General features: G+C 34.0%; 1 protein-coding gene and 4 non-coding genes across 5 annotated transcripts in view; 1 reads left to right on the top strand and 4 right to left on the bottom strand.

Moving 5' to 3' along the window:
• LOC149426522 (uncharacterized) overlaps positions 1-16,391 on the bottom strand; it is a 126,475-nt gene that overhangs the window by 90,796 nt on the left and 19,288 nt on the right. The window lies entirely within an intron of this gene.
• On the top strand, positions 2,409-2,481 carry TRNAK-CUU (transfer RNA lysine (anticodon CUU)). Its single transcript has one exon. It is a non-coding gene; the product is annotated as a tRNA-Lys (tRNA).
• On the bottom strand, positions 3,569-3,640 carry TRNAQ-CUG (transfer RNA glutamine (anticodon CUG)). The gene has a single exon. It is a non-coding gene; the product is annotated as a tRNA-Gln (tRNA).
• On the bottom strand, positions 4,886-4,956 carry TRNAG-CCC (transfer RNA glycine (anticodon CCC)). The gene has a single exon. It is a non-coding gene; the product is annotated as a tRNA-Gly (tRNA).
• On the bottom strand, positions 5,159-5,230 carry TRNAE-CUC (transfer RNA glutamic acid (anticodon CUC)). The gene has a single exon. It is a non-coding gene; the product is annotated as a tRNA-Glu (tRNA).

The raw sequence follows: 16,391 nt of genomic DNA, 5'->3' as shown, positions 1-16,391 counted from the left end.
GAGGCTTTGATATACAGAACTCTTCATACAATGCATCAAGGTTAATATTAGGTATCTGTAGTTTTGATACCATGATACACAAATCCTGGAACTTAATTTCTTTCGTCAGTGTCAGCAGCTGCAAATAATGGATATTACTGTTTTCTGAGAAATCGAATTGCGATTCTATATATGTCAATACATTTCGATACCACTCCAAAAATATAGTAGTGTATTTTTCAGCCTGAGAAGTAGACATTTTTCGAAGAATTTGCTGGACTGCCATTCCAAAAAAGGCATCTTCAATTCGATTTACTTGCGTACAGACGAAATAACACGCTCTCTAACGTCACGCGTCACCTCACCTAGCAGAGGAAATAGGAAATAGGCGCCGAGCAATATTTGCCCGACCGTGTTCCCCTCCTCCGCATTTCGACTCAGCCGCCCGCGCCGCGCCGCCGCCCGCCGCCTCGCAGCACATCGCGCGAAATCACGCTGATTCATGTATTTTTTTCAAATGAAACGACAAAGTATTGTCCTCTATTGAAGATTTTAAATTAGAGGACAAGATCAATTTAATAGAGGACATCCTTTAAAATAAAGGACGTCTGGCAACCCTATATATGACCCACAAACGCTGGAGGGGTTAAAACGTAAAATCAGATTCCCTAGTAGCGAAAATCTTGGATAATTGTATTTTCAAATTGCCCACGATCCATTTGAACATAATAAATAATGATTTAACAATAACAGACTACTTATTTTTATAAGCGTCGATTCCCATAAGCGCCTATGACTTTATAGAAATATCAAACATGTATCTCACGAGAACTAAGAGCAAGAAGTAGAAAGAGTTGTAAACACTAAGTTGTTGGTGATATAGCTCACAATAGCCGCTATCTCGACAGCCTATTCCCTCTTTAGTTTATTACGCAGACTCGGTTCGCAAAAACAGATAAAATATTCCGACTGCCTTTGTTCAGGAAATACCACCAGTGTCCATGAAAGATCCTAAATAAAGCTCTTAATGGGAACAATTTTTGGAAAGTGCTCTAATAAGTACACCAGAATAGGATTCTGGGCTTTTTTACATTGCCATGCAAGCTTCATGACATCTTTATCTTTTTAGATAAAACTGTCATGATATGAACAATAATTTTGTAAAAATCCTGCTGTTGTATTAGTAAAAATAATGATTGTATAATTTATGCAGCACCGTTTATGGGAAAACTCACCTCAAGGGCGCTGTACAATTTCTTACGAGTTCCTAGGTTCTGTATAATTTTATTATTTACAAACAGATTCAGAAAAACGTACTTCAGACAAAAACACTTTTATTAAAAAGTTTACGAATTTGCACGCAGAGAACACTATAATAAAAATACTGGACATTGATTTTACTCTACTATTTTACCCTTCACTACTATTGATAATTAAATTTATTATAGGATTAGTGGCAAAAGTAGAGTTGTAATTTCTTTTGAAAGACTGGTTAGTTTGGCACTCTTAAGAACTGGAGAATTTTTATGAAATAACCTTAAAAAGCTTACAAATTCTTGGTTGTTTACATTTTTTACATATTTAGTTATTTACAATATCGCGGACTATGACTGTGAAGGTGAAAGGTTTTTGACTTTATGAATATGACTGTCTAAAAAGGTGAGATTTATGTTTAGCTCTGAATTCTATCGAGTCTGTGATCATTCTGAAATCATGCCAATTTAGGCCCTAAAACTCCGAAAGCGCGCTCACCGAACTTAGTATGAGCTGAAACTCGGCAGGACTCGTTGTCGATGACAATGCACTTTATCAACTGCATTAGTGGCTTACACGTACACATACGCGCACACACGCGTATTTCTCTGAAATTGAATGACATTATAAACATTACAGGAGTTATTATACGATGTAAATCTTGGTACCATCCGATTAGGATTTGGCTTTAATGTAAGCGCGGTTAACTTATTTAAGACAGTCTCTGGGAAGGAAGGTTCAATCCTCCGTCCAACCATTTCTTTTTTTCCTTTAGTTCACAGCAGTTTAAGAAACATTTGTTGCGGAGGGAGGTTCAATCCTCAGTCAAACCAAAAAAATGCTTTAAAATTGCTCACCTGTATACTCAAACAATATTAACTCTTATTTATTTATTTATTTATTTATTATTTATTTATTATTTATTTATTTATTTATTTATTATTACTTAAAAATCAGGTTATTATTATTATAACTTTTTTTATACTACACGTTGGCTCATAAACATTTCATATCTACATCAAGGAACAAGGTTGTGTACTGATTGCATCATTATTTATCTGACGGCCAAAAAAGAAAGGTAGCAGGTTTTAAAATAACGATATAGGTACCTAATCTATGTACTTTGAAAACACATGCAACAACTAAATTGAGTATTTTTTTCATATACTGTACCAGCCCGGCTAGCTCAGTCGGTAGAGCATGAGACTCTTAATCTCAGGGTCGTGGGTTCGAGCCCCACGTTGGGCGAATATTTTTTGCCATTTTATTTGATATTAGTTATTGAAATACATAATATAAAATGAAATTTCATGTGCACTTTACAGTGTACAGGAAAATCGCTCGTGTAGTTGTAGTTGTGTACCGTATCGTGGGCTTGCTGCGGAATAAGAGGGACTGCGTAATTCTAACCAGTTTGACGTACAGTTTGATTGATGCCTTGTTGAAATTTTGATATAGAAAAATAAGAATTTACTTTTTTGTTTTCCCATTTACATAAATACAAATATTAGATCTAAAGTTTTCTATGATGTTTATTAAGCTTTGCGAGTTTAACCGGTACCTCCTTGGTTTATTTCTCTTTTTTGTCCAAATCAAACATGTACTTTGTGATGTAACATTATAATTTAAAATAAAACAATAATTTAGTAAACACCACTTTTATTTTTAATACTAATGCCAACCGGGTTTCGCAACAACCGTAGCTTCATCAGGGCATCATATTCAAATTTTAAATCTACCATATTAATATATTGTTAACACATATTATTTGTAGATTTAAATTTTAATAAAGTATTATACAGCCCTGACGAAGCTACTACAGCAGAGTCCCCTTCTTCTATCTTCGTCGAACGTCACAGCGGTGCTGCCAAGGTCTGGTATCTGTGAGAGGATATTCTGTCAGCGCTTTATTAGCAGCAGACATATACCTGGACGGATGACGAACTTCGTGCTGTGCACTGTTGGTGGACGCGGTGGACTCTTTCGCTGCAGCAACTGGTCCAGTTTCCTCACCACCTAGGATTCTCCATCTTCTATCTTCGTGTCACCTGTTCCTGTACTTCATTTTACTTAACTTAACTTCACTTTATTTTTGTAATATTTATATTTTTTTGTAATACCTGCATCAACTGTAAAGCGCCCCTGAGGTGATATCTCACAAAAGCAGCGCTATACAAATTGTCCAATAAATAAATAAATTGCTTAAACCCGGTCGGCATTAAGTATTAAAAAAATAAAAAGTATGTCGAGTTGTCGTTTTATTTTTAACAATAATCATTATATATTACTAAACTATAAAAAAATAACAAAAAAACTCGAAATAACAAAAAAGATCAGGTTCCACCGAGATTTGAACTCGGATCGCAGGATTCAGAGTCCTGAGTGCTAACCGTTACACCATGGAACCGACGGTCATCGCTTCACAAATAATTTATAAAACTAGTCACTGCACATAAAATAAAACAGCAAAAATCTTCCAGGCACGGAATCGAAGTATCGAAGCCATGTCTCCCGCGTGACAGAAAACCTCCTTTCCTTTCCGAACAGGCGAGATTACTTGTACTATTTACCAACACTGTACACTAACGAAGACCGGACTATTATATCGTTAACATGTACCTATAGATAGTACAGATAGGTTTTAATAATTTTATAAATTTTCATCACCGAAATCTCACGGTCGCAGATGAAAACAATCACAAAGGAACTTTTTATGATTGAGGTAGGTAGGTACTTCCACAAAATATTCTGTGTTTGCCAGGAATTATGTGTTTGCAATATTCTACAAATCTACACTACTAAGGCTGATTTTAGTGTCACGCTCACCGTCAGCGCTCATATCAGCGCGTAGTTCGTCAGCGCTGAGGCTCAGCGTGGCTCGTTTCAGTTTCAGTGGTTCATTTATGAGTATCGTACTGACCGCCTTACTGTACAGTCGAAGACCAAAATGCGGAGTGTATTAGTTATTGCTGCTTTGTACTACCTATCCCAAAAAAATAAAAACCGGCGACGACGAAGACTCCATGTTCATCCATTGATTGAGCAGAGAGCCGTTGCTGGAGACTTTGTCTTGTTATATGGCGAACCTCATCGATAAATCGACCTGTATCCACTTCGCGATTCGCCATGACTGTACACGCGATGACGTCTGCTCCGCTCGACACTAGAACGCTCGCTGAAAGCAGAGGCGCTCGTGCGATCGTCAGCGCCGACAGCTACGCGGCGCCGACGCGCGACGCGTACGGCCGCGTAGCCATCAGCGCTGACCACCTTACGCGCTGATAGCTACGCGTCATTCAAAAACGCTTCCTAGAAGTTCATATATCTCGACCATCAGCGCCGACGGTGCGCGTGCGGTCGGCGTGACACTAAAATCAGCCTAACTAACGGAAAATAGCTGTTTTGATTTTAGTAAATTGATAATAGTTTTTCAATTATTCTGTAATTAAAAGGTATGCCATATCTTTTTTTCAGTACAGCCTAAATTTATTATTCCATTCCCAACTTGTCGCTGTATAGCTGCACACTTCAACAGGAATAAAAGAAAATTTTATTTCTTACTACTGGAGCTAAGATACAATATCAAAAAGATCGCATAGTTTAATTTCCCTTATTCCTATGAAAAATAATGATTCTCCATAAAAAAAGGGAGTGCACTGCCCGGGAATCGAACCCGGGTCGCAAGAATGGGAATCTTGCATGATACCACTACACCAGCAGTGCTTCCGCATTCCCAAAATAATTGTGAAATTATAAATACATCCCGGCTGCCAAAAGTCCATATGGAAAAATTAACAATTTCATTATTTTTTCAAGGCGCTGCTTGTATTTAATAATTGAATTATTAAAAATATCATGAATTTTCTGAAATAATCAAAAAACATTTTAAATAAAACAGAATCTCAGAAAATTGACAAAAAATAATTTCCGGTACCGGGAATCGAACCCGAGCCTCCTGGGTGAGAGCCAGGTATCCTAGCCACTAGACCATACCGGACATGCCGTAAGGTGCGAAAATACGGTACTTAAGTTATTTAATAATTACAACGAATTATACAACGTTTTTCATCGCATTATTTTCAATAAATTAGTAGATACCATCGAATTGTGCATCAATGGTAGGTAGGTACCTAAAATATCTCGCTATTAGCAAATACCATTGATGTGCAAATACCCTATAATATTAATAATATCTCCAACTTCTGACATTTCCCATACTTTCTGATGAGCATAGAGTAGCTGGCGCTAGTGGTTTATTTGTGACGCCTCCTAGCGGCGGGTTGTGCCCCTTGGTTTTCTTTGAAACATTTTAACCAATTTTTATGAAATATATTCTTTATTTTACGTTAATAAATCATAGAAATCTTAGAAAAAAATAGGTAACCTACTTACGAACTTTTCCTTTTTTTATACATTACAACAAAAATATTAAGGGGCTAATAACTCTGTTTTTGTGATTATTACATCTGTAAACTGCACACACAGAACCTCCATTTGGGGCATTTTTATGTCCATATTTTTAACAATATTGATCAAAATACAAATTAAAAAACGCACAACATCGCAGCCAAGTACTAAATATATTAAATTTGTCTAATAAATATGTTCAATATACTACACTAGCGCCTCTAGCGTTGTTGATTCTGCCAATATTTTACAGGAGTTTGACATATTATTTAGGGTATTTGCCATCAGGAAAGCAGGTAGCTAATGTTTGCTTACAAAACACCACGAGACGAAAATAGTCTGAATATAATAACAATAGAATCATTGAATTTATCTCATCATAGAATCATTTAAATTACATAATTGTAGAAAGTCATAATTTTATTAATGTATGTAAATAAGGAAATAAGCACCTAGGTTGTATTTATCTAATGTAGATTTAAAAATCACGTCCAACACTGGTAAATAACTTAAAACACTTACCACCATTCAGCTCGAAACAGAATAAATTATATTTTTACAGATCCACTGTATTTTGTACACTTCTCAAACTGTTATAATATGAACTCCCGCGTTAGATATACCCATTTACCAAAATATTGTATCGCTCCGTCAAATGTCAAATTTAGAGGCTCTGACTGGCCAAATTTACAAGGTTTAAGATGGACCACGTTATGCATAAACCACCCAACCCACAATTTGAAAAAAAAAATAGTTTTGATGTATCCCTACTTCATATATAGAGATATTTTATTTTGACCCAAGACACCCAACCGAAAAGTTCAATATTAGAAACATCCACGTGTGGGTTTCAGCATTTTTCACATTAAAATTATTTTCATGTATAAAACATCATAGAAAAAATCCATGTCACATGTGATCGACTTTGAACTAGCAGAAAAAAAAACTTTCGCCAAAATTATCCTAGCCAAAAAAAATATCGTTTTTATAGTTTTTTGAAACCATCTAACCTATAAAATGTAACCTTATTGACGTTTGTTTTAATCAAGATTTTAAATAGGACACATAATTCACAATGCTTCTTTATTGTAATATTTAAAAATATAACTTTTACTTTCTTACATTTGAATACTTCATCTTGGTTAGAACTGTTACCACCGGACACTTTGTAATTCGTCGAGCCGAGATATTCGTCGCGGGCCGCAAGTTTGACATGCTTTGTGTAGACCGTGTAAACAGCTGTTCAACGTTCGAAAAATAACATTTTACGGCTCAGCATATTTTTGAACTTCTTTCAATCAAATAACAATTTTTTACGCGATATTATAATATCTGAAAAATTCCGCACGTAATCCGCCATTTATGCACAACGTTATCTATTGTCTATGATTCTACATCAAATTATCTCTGTAAACGTTGGTAAACGTGACTTCGTCATAAGTAATAAACTCGGAACATAATCAACGAGGTTTGCTTTTTTTTAGAATCAGAATCTCGCTGTAAAATCAACTACTTAGAAAGAATTGTTTACGAATGGGCACAGTATATCATGTAAACCGTTTTTTCGGATACCTGATGTGATCAAAAAATGTATGAACAAAGAATACACACTTGAATCAATAAGCGTGCAGGCGATGCCACATAAATATGCGAAGTCCGAAGTCGGAGTGACTTGATTCCTTTGGATTATGGAAACGTTTATGCTGATATAGAATCCAATCAAAAATAAATCAATATTTCGACCAAACGCCAGAGAACAAAAAATCTGAGAAATCCGAAGATCTTTATATGTAGATTATAAGGCTAGTGCAGACCCATGAAATATCACGGAATATTTTATGTTATATATGTAATCTAGGTAGTTAGTATATAACTCTTTATTGTAAATGAAAAAGCATAGGCATTTAAAAAATCACGGAATTTAACTTTACTGATTATAACAAAAGAAATACATTCAAATAATTTTCTGTTAGTAAATATTTTATAATAGGTATTTGGGTACTTTATGGCTTGTTAGAATTCTTGGCACAATAAGTTCCATTCTTGGAAATGGCAATTAAATTAAATCTTTGTGTAAAAATATATTTTTTTATTTGTGGAATTCTTTAGTCTTTATTTTAAATAGGTATATCAACGTCATAATACAATCATTATGCAGGTTTTAAAAAACATTGTTTTAGAATAAATCAATCACATATTTTCGTAATTAAGTTTAAATTTGTTTCTGTTTTTTTCTAATTTAATTTTTCTGGTAATTCGCCAAATATCTTCGTCGCTCTTATTTAATTTATTTTCCTCGATTCATTTGTGCTGCTGGTTTTTAATTATTTTTGGGAATTAATTTGATTTATAGCCATTTTATTTTGTAGATTAAAAATATAGTGGTGAATTAAATAATTTGCTTAAATGACAAGATATTTAACTCCTTCAACATTATCTCGATTTTCGTATTATTTCGTATATTCTATATTTCTTCGTTTAGTGGCTTCGTTACCTGTATATTATTAACAATTTTCAAATATTTTGTAACCTATCTATGAGATTTCTGTTAAAAAATTATCTGGATAATTATTATCAAAACGATAAATAAATAAAAAAGAAGAAAATGCAAAAAATATTGTGCGATGGCCGAGAATCGAACTCGGATCAACTGCTTGGAAGGCAACTATGCTGACCATTACACCACCAACGCCCATGTCGATATTACTGTGTTTGTGATATATATTAACAAATCTCAAAGACATTTTGGTTCGGATTGTTCGGAACAATCAGAATAATTTTTGATTACGCCATTTTAGTGAAAAATCACATAGAGGGCGCTTTCAAAGTAGATGAAATAATGGATATCCGAGAAATTTCATGGAATAAAGTTCATTATCAATAAAGTAAAAGTGAAATAATAGAAACGTTTTTATTATTATATAAACAGGAGGCCCTGAGGAAAATAATTTCCCTCACGGCCTGTCATATTTGTGGATGCCGAGTGGAGAGTTTTCTTGAGGAGAGGAAGGAGAGAAGAAACCCATGCTGTATGAGAGAGTAACACAGAGGCCGGCAAAACATTCCGCAGCCGAGTTTTCGAATAAGATCAAATCTATTTATGTATCTAAACATTACTCAAATTTGAATGAAAACCGGTATTGAAACTGAAATGTTATCGAAAAGACTGACAGTTTCATAATTGGAATGTACCAGAGACGACGAAGATCGAAGTTTGAATTAATATTTGAAGTAGGTACAGATAATACTTATCTGTAATATTTATAATATTACTTATCTGTACCTACTAGGTACCTACCTAGTTCCTCCTTTGGCCACATTCAGAGATAACTATGTCAAGCTGTACCGATTTTACAAAGAAGATAAAATCTACAGTATACCTACCAAAGATTGCGTAGGATTGTGACGTATCTTATTCTTATCGACGTATTGCCCTGTCTTTCCTGTGAGTCCGCTCGACTACCGGTATTAGGACAATATTGCCGAGCCAAATCTATTTCATTCTCGCGTTGTTGCATATATCATGTATTTATGTGCAACTCTGTCCGCTACCTACCTACCACAAAAGCTGTCATAATTTCTAACATGTTTTTACAAGTTTTGCAGGAGATTTTTTTTTGTCATGTTAATTTGTCTTGTAGGTTCCTACAATGCGGCAATCTTGACGGGACACGACAATATTGATGGCCAACACCTTATACCGAAATACTATTTTGGCATGACAATATATATTGTTCGTCAACAAGCAAACACGGGCAATTTATCTTACTCGTTTATTGGCACATGATTAATTGAATTTCATTCATTTAAGATATATATCCAGCTAACCCATTGGGCGCATTTTGCACCCGTGTTCTACAATTATTGATAAAAACACCCCAATATCATAGAACTTCCTCCTCTTCAGGCGCTAGTACAATTAGACTGTTAATGTTTGTTGTATGTTTCTAAATTTGTAAATATATATGTCATTAAGATAGAAGTTATAGGCCTTAGTCGTAAGTCACTAGATAAAAGTATTAGATAATTAGATGTAAGTCACTAGTTTTAAGTCAGTAGTTCCAGTATTGATTATTTAATAGATATATTTCTACAGCGCCCTCGTGGTGATTTTTCACAAAAACGGCGCTGTTTAAATTAGCCAAATATTATTATTATTATTAACACAAAAAAAAAACAGTCATCACAGATCTATTGACTAATCAACCATATTTTGTTGCACCACTTTTCTTCAGTTTGTTCCTTCGGCGACATTACTTATTTTTTCGCAGTCAAATGGATATTTTAAAGCTCGCGATAAAAATGTCGTTAAAATATTCATCAATTCATCACAAAAAAGGTGTAAAAATTAAACAAGTGACCAGCAAACAGATTTCTGCTTCCCCAATTGCATCTAATAAGTTGGCTTTCAAAAACAGCCATCGTGATTTCAATATTAACATTACTTCCATGTGAATAAGTATTTTGTATGTTTTAATCCTACAAAATGCAAACGCGTTAACATAAAAATGAATAAATAAAAAGGTGAACATCGTTGTTTCAATAGGGAAAAGAATCGTCAACCGATGCATTCCACAGGTTAATTTGGCATTCACACCTTGTCGGGTTAACTGAATGTCGGAGGGCACTTAGGATAAATTAATTGAACAATATGCTCCACTGTTCACGGAGATCAGAATAGAAAAGCGGCTCTCGGATAGGGGACTGACTACCCCTTCCAACGGTACCAACTCACGCCATCTATACAGGGTGTATCGGCAGTATCGGCACTAACCCGACAAACTTTAACCAGCTATTCCTTAGCACATTTGGAGTAAAAAATGTTATGGGCACTTTGCTGTCCGGTAGCATTTTTTTTTTCAATTAAAAACAAAAAATTTAAAAATTTCCACACTACATCATTGGCATTGATTTTCGTGTTCAACAGCTGTTATAAGCAAGTATGTCGAAAAGCGTCTTCGCTCTTTCACACACACTAAATAATAATAGTTAAAAATGAGACGAATGATGCCGTGCCATTTCGTTGTGATTGTAAAAGTGCGCCAATATAGGTACACACGTACATTATTCAACGAAATTCGAATAAAATATTGCCAGATGGGTTTTCGAACTTTGACAAAGGATAAAACAGTGGTGACATGTGGTGAAAATATGAATAGTAAATTTTTTATTAAAAAAAACGTTACCGGACAGCAAAGTGCCCATAACATTTTTTACTCAAAATGTGCTAAGGAATAGCTGGTTAAAGCTTGTCGGGTACGTGCCGATACACCCTGTATATATAAATAAAAATGTCAATGTTTGTTTGTTCAAAATCTAAAATCTCAGTTCTTCATTCATTGCTTTGAAATTTTGACACAACGTTACATTCGAATACGCTTGGGTTTTTATATACCTACGAGTGGATCCCGCGCAATGCTTCGCTAATGCTAAAGTCTTTCTCGGGCGCCTCCGACTTCTTCCGCCATTTACTGCTGTATACCACAATGTTACTGTTAAAAAACTACATTACATCTACTTTAATTCGTCTCCGTATCTCAATACGATGCAGAGATATTTAGCATTGATGAATGATATTTAGTATTACTAGGGCGTCCCCGGCTACTTCTACCATTTAAACATCTTTAAGGCGATGCACTACGTAGTAATTTAAAATCATGTGTTTTTGGTTCGAAAATTTGGTCGTCTAGAAATGTTTCAGATGCTTTAATTAAATTCTGCGAGTAGAATACATCTTAGCCTTTGAAATGATCGATTATTTTTTAGATAAGTCTTTTTATAATCCCAGAAAAAAAATAATGTTTAGGCCTATGAAAACTGTTTTAAAGTTCAAAACCTCCTACTTACGAACCATTTTTCGGTTTTGGTTTTATTGTATAATGCGGCAAATTAAGTTATTTATAAAATGATCGAAAAACATTTTAATATTTGTGCCTGAACGTCCACAAAATAAAATAAAAGGCACTTTTTGGCCATGTTTTTTTCTTGCATAAATCAAAACAGGTGTATGGTGTGAAGCGGGAATTTAAGCCTTATCGCCATCTACGTAAGGTGTGTTATTGATAGCGGCTCGATTCAAAATATTACACGTAGTGCATCGCCTTAAACACTCCATGCACTAATAAGAACAAATTTTGAAATTAATTAAATTAAATTAAAATAAGATTAGAAACCAGTTAGAAATTAACTCAACCATTTGGAATGCATTTTATTATATCCTGCAACAGACCGCCTTCTGTGTAGGAGATCGGTTGGGCGGTTTCGGAGATTAGCCTGTACGAACACAGTGACATATTATTAAGAATTTAATTTATATATCAAGAAGATAAATGTCACCGTGACAGTTGAAAACATGCATTTTTTAAAAAACAGCGCAATCTGCTGGACAAAATGCTTTTTTGAAAAGCAGCGCCATCTGTTGTAGGTAAAAGTAAAACGCGGTATTGTTTCTTGTTTCTCTATTTGCACAACAACGATTCGCGGGGCACAGCTGGTTTGTAATATTGGACGCCTCTCATCAGTAATCACGGGCAAAGTCAGTAATCCCCAATCCGGACAGTGGCGTTCTTTTTATTAGTTTCAATTGCAATTGTACATGATGTAGGTATAAAGTATAATATATGTATAAATTCAATTTTTTTCAGTCTTCCCCACTAGGGTTTCTTGTTCTGAGGCGGCCTGTAGTTTTTAAACTTTTGTATTTAGTTTCAAGTTGTCTTTACACCGTCTTCATAATGTTTGTAGGTTGAATATCACTTTTTTTTCTTTCAGCCATGTCTTTTCTTTTGGTTTAAATATATTCATTTGATTATGGAACTTGTCGAATTTACAGTTTTTTCTGACATTTCTCAGATAAGTGAGTAGGTACTAATCTATAATTGTTTAACATTAATCCCTAATTTGGACTAGATAGGCAGATGAGTTATTTATGATTAGTCAACTATTTTTATCAAACTATTGTTTTTTTAAACTATTTTATACAACTACTGTTATCAAACTATTTTTTTATAGATGTTCGTACTGCAGACGCGATAGGACCAGCTCACGATTTTTTATAATATTGGGCTACCAATTACCTCTCATCAGTAATCACGGGTACAGTCAGTAATCCCCAATATGTTTCAAAGCATATTGAAAATGGTATTATTTGGCTATGAACTTGTCGAATTCACTGTCACTTTCCTTCTGATAAATAAATATTGGAAAATACCTACTATAAGTATTTTTATCTCTCATACATATAAAAAAAAAATTGTTAGAGGTTTATTATGTTATTGTTTGTGGATCGTTGAATTATATACAGATAAATAATTTCATATTTAGCCGGGAAGAATAATTACGTACAAAGGTATATTATTCCTTATTTTCCTTAGCTAAATATTATTATCTTTTATTGGACTTTCATTCACGCTATGAAATAAATCACAGGCTTTCTGGCTCTACTAGGAAACAATTTATTTAAAGTTAACTATTTTTTTTTGATTATATAATATTACGTTGTTACGCTACTGACGCGTAACTTTCATCACGTGAACAATATATTCTCACTCGAAAACTAATTTTTCGTTAACTATTATAATTTAGAATATTTTTTAATTAATCACCCTTTTAAATAAGAAATATACTTTTTGGACGCGCTATCTACTGTTTACAGAAGTACTAATAATTCAAGTCAAAGAAAAAATAATTAAAACCGTTATTTGGACGTAATAGCTTGGCATTAAAACGATACTACTAAAACAAAAATTTGAATAAAAATTGAGTCGTCTACGTTGTAAATTGCCTATAAATAGTCTCAATAATTGTCTAAATATGTGACCACCGGTAATATGCTTGATCCCTTTGAAATTAAAACGAAAAAGAATTATACGTGAATTTATGAAATGTCAAAATCCATGACTAATTGTAGGTTTAATTTAGTAATGTGGCCAACTGCACCCCGATATTCCGTGATCAAAATATGTTATAGTTTGGGACGGGCCCACAAACCTGACAAGGCAAACATGAACCAACCCTCGTGGTTTTACAACACGGGAACAATAATTGGTACCGTGTATGGAGATCTAGTCTATTTCAGGGTTCCAAATGATGTTTTATTCATGTGGGAGGTTGACACACAAACAAGCGACTTATATGTAACTGCTGGGTTTAAACTCATAGGATAATTGAAAATTGTTCAAAGGTAACACATAGTAAATGTGTCATTTATGTAAAATCTAGCACAAAGTCCATCTTTCAAACGGATTTTTCATACGAATCTCAGCAAAACCCTCTAGATTACGAGGCTGGGACATTCATTCAAATCAGCCTCTTAACTTGTATGAGATTCTACAAAAAGAATGTTTTTTTTCTTTCTTCTCATTTATGAAAAGATTTTAAAATATTTTAGTTCATTTAAAAAAATATTTTTTGGAGGTTCTGATACTAGTGATCTAGGTTTTGATCTCAGACTGATCTTTGACAAATATTTTATGGAATAAATGAAGGAGATTGAATTGACGCAATAAGGAAATCGTAGTCAGTATTATACTTATAATAAAATAATCATATCCGTATCAACTATGGGAAGATTATCCGAATGTCCTCGAATGTAATCGATTTCCACACTACAAAAATTACGTATTCAGAAACAGCGTTTTTAATTTATTAATGCGAATACCGCACAAGACTCCCAACTTGTACGGCAGGGAAGGAGACGGGGAAGATGAAGGTGGGGGAGTTCCTGGCTATTCAGGTCTGGTCACAAAACACGGTTAAAGCCATTTCAAGCAACGTTTCAATTCTGAATGGTAGTCATATAGCGGGGCGATACTGAGAGTATCTCCCACTCTGGAACGTGTCGCAATTATACTATATAATATTTTAAATTGTGAAACAACACAAATTAATCAAATAAAATTTAAAAATTACGCACTTCGGGATTTGAACTCGCGACCTTCGGCTTGCTCGTCGAGAGCTTTTCCCCTCGACCACGGAGGCCGTCAAAGGTGCGTTTGTTGATCTATAATAATAATAATATTTGGATGATTTATATAGCGCCGTTTTTTTGTGCAAAATCACCTCAAGGGGTCTGTACAAATATATAATACACTTCTACAATGATCTACTCACTATATATGGAGATAATAATATACAGTACCCTACTTACCTGGATATATGTTCTTTAAGCCATTATATTTTTCACTGGAGTCATTATTGCTCCATCCATAGGACGCATTTGCTTAGCTAACCGTAATTGAATTGACTATGAAGATTCCACCACGTTACAGCTAAGGGTGCGTATAAACAGGACAAATTTTGCGCGAGCCCTACCACCAATTTTGGGAAAGGATCGAAGCAACCGTAAACGGCGTTTCGTGTAATAATAATGTGAACATAAGCTTTTAATTTTAATCGGGACACAAAAAACTTCGACAACAAACACGGAAAATAATATACATAACAATGTGATAAGATATGTATATAATAACATAATAATGTACCAAGATGCTTGTAGAAAGAAAGAAAGGAAGAAAAATGATAGTTATAACATGTCCCATTACACACAGTAGCCTTGTTATGATTTCACTTTTTCCAGGGGACATTTACTAAATTGCCTTGGCCGGTAAGTGTAAAATATCAGTGACTGAGAAAATTTCGTTTATTTAATGCTTGTTCTTTGGGTAAATTAATCTATTTTTAATTATTTGGTACCTACCTGCCCGAAGAGTCTTTGATATAAATAATCTTGCATAAAATATATGGTTAATAATGAAAATAAGAAAAAAATAAATATACTTTATTGGACGCGAGGTTTACTAACTACTACTCTAGACTTTCAATTCACCGATTGAATCAAAACAACTTATGAAGACCTCACTGAAAATTAGTTCAAGATGGCCTATTCTATTAACAACAACAAATTATTTAATTCTGTTAATTTATTATCTGTTCGTTCTATGTTGTGGCTTAAAATTGCGAGCCAGCATACATCTCAATCTGAACATAATAAAATAGTGACACATGTTCATAATACAAGACTAATTGCAAACGATGGACTTGTAGTTCCCAGATACCTGAATAAATACGGTCAAAGAACTCTAGTATACCTCGTACCAATAATTTACAACATGTTACCAAACTCAATAAAAAGCTGTGAACTGACTCACAGAAGGAAATGTATGTATGTTAAAAAATGTGTATATTTTATGTACTTGTTAAAATTGTATAGGTATGTATGTAAAAAGTAATTGTTAAAAGAACCCGTTGACAAACTGATATAAATCAGATTAACGGGACTTAATAGTAAAAAACTGTATTTTTGAGGGTTAATAAATAAAAAATAAAGAAAATTAAAATAAAAGTTATTATTCACTATAAAAAATTAATTAACAGCAAAAATACTCTCTGAAAAAAAACACCAATATTGAAAAAATGAACAACCAAAAGAAATTAGCGAGAGATTTTATTGCTCAGTATACGATTTTGTCGTATGTTGCATGCTGTATCCACTGTTACGAGTGTCTACGTGGCTTACGTGGCTACGAAACAGACCGCAGTCCTAAAATATGTAAATATATATCGTGGAACAGTCCTCGCAATATTTGAGCAGGAAGCTTTGATACCTACCTATGCCATAATCGGTAAATTTTACAAATCAGAAGAATGATTTCTCTGGCAAACTTATATAAATAAATTAATCTTATCAAATCCACAATTCATTTTAAAACGTTTAATAATTTCACAAAACTTATTTACCTGAAAACATATTC

This window comes from Hesperophylax consimilis, chromosome 1 (assembly GCF_061612785.1).
Source record: "Hesperophylax consimilis isolate HC1 chromosome 1, BYU_Hcon_1.0, whole genome shotgun sequence".
NCBI classification, from domain to species: Eukaryota; Metazoa; Arthropoda; class Insecta; order Trichoptera; family Limnephilidae; genus Hesperophylax; species Hesperophylax consimilis.
The sequence above is the reverse complement of the archived record's forward strand: the minus strand, read 5'-3'. Positions and strand labels throughout refer to the sequence as shown.